Source organism: Austrofundulus limnaeus, unplaced genomic scaffold, assembly GCF_001266775.1.
Source record: "Austrofundulus limnaeus strain Quisiro unplaced genomic scaffold, Austrofundulus_limnaeus-1.0 Scaffold397, whole genome shotgun sequence".
Lineage (NCBI taxonomy): Eukaryota > Metazoa > Chordata > Actinopteri > Cyprinodontiformes > Rivulidae > Austrofundulus > Austrofundulus limnaeus.
The window spans coordinates 406,566-410,553 of NW_013952799.1; positions in this window are offsets into that span (position 1 = coordinate 406,566).

The window sequence follows — 3,988 nt, forward strand, 5'->3', positions numbered from 1 at the left end:
AAACAAGTGTTTTATGTAACATTTCCTGTCCCTGAATACAACATGAGAAGAGTTGCATAATGTCTTGTAACACATATTTTACTGTTTGTTTGATTTTTTAGGAACAATAATAAAGAATGTTGAAGAGGGAAAGGACATAACTTTAGATTGCCCCTTTGTTGGTGAGGAATCACATAAACCAACATGGAGCAGAGAAGTCGCAGGAAAATCAGCACCAATCCGGTCTTTTCCTGTTCCTGTTGTGGTCAAGAAGCTGAGAATAAGAAAAGCTCAACTCACAGACTTTGGATTGTACTACTGTGATGGAAAACTAGCTGCTTACCTGAATGTGACCAAAGACACAAAACATGTTGCAGGTGAGGAATAAACACACGGAGGAGTAATGATGTGAGCTGAAGATTGGTCTGCAGATCTGCTGAGGTGCTCTTTAGCAACAACTGACATATCTCAAACCTTCCTGATGAGCTCATTGGATGATTATTAAACATAAAAATACATTTATTCTGAACCGTAGAAGCTCTGTTTAAGTTTTTGACACAGTGCACGAGAAATAAATATATTGTAGGTCTGAATAAAAGTGTGAATGTTGATTTAGTCACACTTTGTGTTTTGGAAACTAACGTCTTTACTTTCTGTAATTTTAACCATTCCAATATGAAAACATTCAGCTCATAGAGGAGATAAATGCAGTACATTTAGTTAACTTATATACTTTTCAAAAATATTACATTTTATTTACAAATTTTATCCCATATAAAAACACCGAAACAGCTTCAGTTCTTCCAAAATTATTGTTCAGTATGAAGTCAGCTTCAGCCTGTTTCAGTCATCTTATGCTTTAAGCTAGAATTGTGCTACTWTTAGCTTTTAGCCAACCATACAATTTTAGCTAATGTTTTTTCTACTTTGGGCTTTAGCATTATAGCTTTTTGTTGGTTTAGCGTTGAGCTAGTGTTTCAGATTCTTTAGCTCATTTCATCTTTTAGTTCCGGTTCTTTTACTTTAACAACTTAGTTTTAGATTTTTCAGTTAATTTCTGTTGTCATTTATCCTCAGTATTCTTTGTAACTTTACAGAAATTTCAATAAGGTATGGTTTTCACCTGATTATACAACTTGATTATGTTTAAAAAATTGTTTGAATGAGGTTAAACTAAATAGTTTTACTTTCAGCAAACACTGGTGTTTGACAACTCTCACCTCAGCTCTTCCTTTAGTAGTGGTTTCCTGTTGTGTTTTTATTTCCTGTTGTGTACAGGGTCTGTTTGTAACTGGAAATTAATCAYCGACAAATGTGTGAGAAAGAACACCAGTAAACTTTGATTAGACATTAAAAAAACATTTTCAGATACAAAGAAGGAGAGAGAAAACAGAAGATTACTTAATTTAATCATCACAACTGATGCTGATCAGTAACAATTATTTGAATAGCAAATACAAAAATAAATAACTTCATATTTGGGCTACAAATGAGTTTTACCTATGTGAAAACTGAAGGCAAACTGCTTTAGACAAAAATGAAACTAGACTGTATTTCATCAAGAATAATGACTAAGCTCTTTTCGTTTCTCTATTTTCTACCTCAACATATCTATCTTTTTTTTTTGTTTTGTTTATGGCACAAGAGAAGTATCTCATCAAAACTGTAAACTGTAGCTTCAGGTACAGACTCGATTCACAGCTGTGTGAAAACCTTTTCCCTCTCCCTGTAATATAAAACACTTTACATGTATTATTGTTTCTCTCTCCTCTGTTGGGAAACGGTCATCAGAAACAACAAAGACCCCACAGACATCTACTACAACTACACTGAAAAAAAKGATTTTTGGGTGTAGTAACATTTATTTAAATATTCTTTTAAATTTTACAAAAAAAATGTCAAAATCTCTAAACTACTAGAATTTACTAAAACAATATGCATTATAATATACACTGCTCAAAAAAATAAAGGGAACACTTAAACAACGCACGCTAACTCTCGATCTTAATCAATGAAATATTCGCATTGATTACTTTGTTCTGTACAGAGTTGAATGTGGTTCACAAAAGTTTGATTTACTTGGAGTTAGCGTGCGTTGTTTAAGTGTTCTCTTTATTTTTTGAGCAGTGTACATCAATATAAATGTACAAAAAAGTAAATGCTAATATTATTTTACTAGTAATATTTAAGTGCTTTTTCTGGACATCACATAAACATGAATATATTAAGTAACTTCTTCTCTTCTGGGCTAAAACTGAGCGTGCATGCACACACAAAGGCTGCTGCTCCTCATTCCCTTGCTTCACTTTTCAAGGAGAGGACAAGACATGGTNGTGTTGTTCCATAGCCAGCTTTACTTCCTGTTCACTTACTGCCAAATAATTTGCACATGCAAACTTTTTGAAGAGATTTTTATACAAAACTGAAAGTTTCCAAATCTATGGGATATATCAAATTATATAAATCAGACTTGTGAACTGAACTGAATTGAAATTGTTTCGTGACGGACTTTGTTATATTGAGAAATATCAAATCATCAACCAAAAAAATGAAATAATATATTTTGATAAAGCTGGTGAATTGATCCTCACAAGCTGAACTGAGGACATACGTCTGAAACAATAGCTGCAAATGGACACAATATTAATGCCAAACTGCACATTTAAACGGCTGAAATTGGTGTGAATTTGGTGCACCATCAACCCTTTTGTTCTAAGGAAACAAATACAGTACAACCATGTGGCTCAACCAGACCAGTTCAGCCTGATAAAGACCCACAATGTCAACTCATTTAGAAAGCACTTTACAAACAACAAAAGCTGCACAAAGTGCTGTACGACAAAAAGCAACAATACCAAAAATAATCTTAAAAAGATATAAAGTAAATCAAATCAATATGGCAAAATACAATAAAACATTACAGCTAACAAATCAAGTTGTCAAGCTATATTTCAGTCAAATGCTAAAGAGTAGAAATGTCTTAAACAGCACCTTGAAACAAGATTTTCATAGATTTTATATGAGAAGGTAAATTATTCCACAAAACAGGAACAACAGCTGCAGAGGAGTGATCACCTCCACTTTTAGATCGTGGATCATCTGCTTGAATTGAGTGTTTTAGATGACAAATTATGTTTTCAAAGATCCAGGAGATGAGATGACCCTTAAAGACTAACACTAAAATCTTAAAACCAAATCTGTAACAAACAGGAAGCCAACAGGCTCTTGTTAAGTCTCTTTTATTATTTTTGTGATACTGTTAAAAGCCAAAAAGTGACATTTGTACCATCTGCAGAGGAGAGGACTGATCTTTGCTCTGCAAGGAGCTACTGTAATAACTCCACAAACAGACATAACTGATAGCTTCTACATGATGCAACACCACTGAGTGGCTGCAGATAATATTTACAGTGTTTTTTATATCGGCATCTAAGTAACTCAGTCCTGATTTACAAATTGTCAGGTCTGGTAGTGAAGTGGACCCAAACGCAGGCAGGCTCAGGCTATAAAAAACTTTATTAAAGAAAGACCAACGTGGTGCAAAAACTACAAAACCAGTAATCCTGACATGAACATAGAGAGCTGACATGAGGCAGATCCAAACAACGAACAGAAGAGGAAGTGGAGGAAGAGAGGCGGTAATATAGTCAGAAGATCAGTGGAAAGTGGAGACAGCTGAGATAAAAACAAGTGAAGACAGGTGTGAGAAGACCTGGAAGGAACCAGAAAACACTGAGGAATAAGTTGGGCATGAAAGACACAAGTCAAACACCAGAGGGGGGCATAACACAAGACAACCAAAAGTACACACAAGGCACACATCCTCACAAATAGTTTGATCACAAACGTTTTGCTCTATAAAAACACTTTATGTGTCAGTTATAAGTAAATTTAAGTTTCACTTAATGATTTGTTTTCAAAACTTTGAACATCTTTTCGCATCATTGTTCATTTAAAAACCTTTTCTAAACACAGAATTAAAACTTTGTGTAATCATTAATCATTCTTT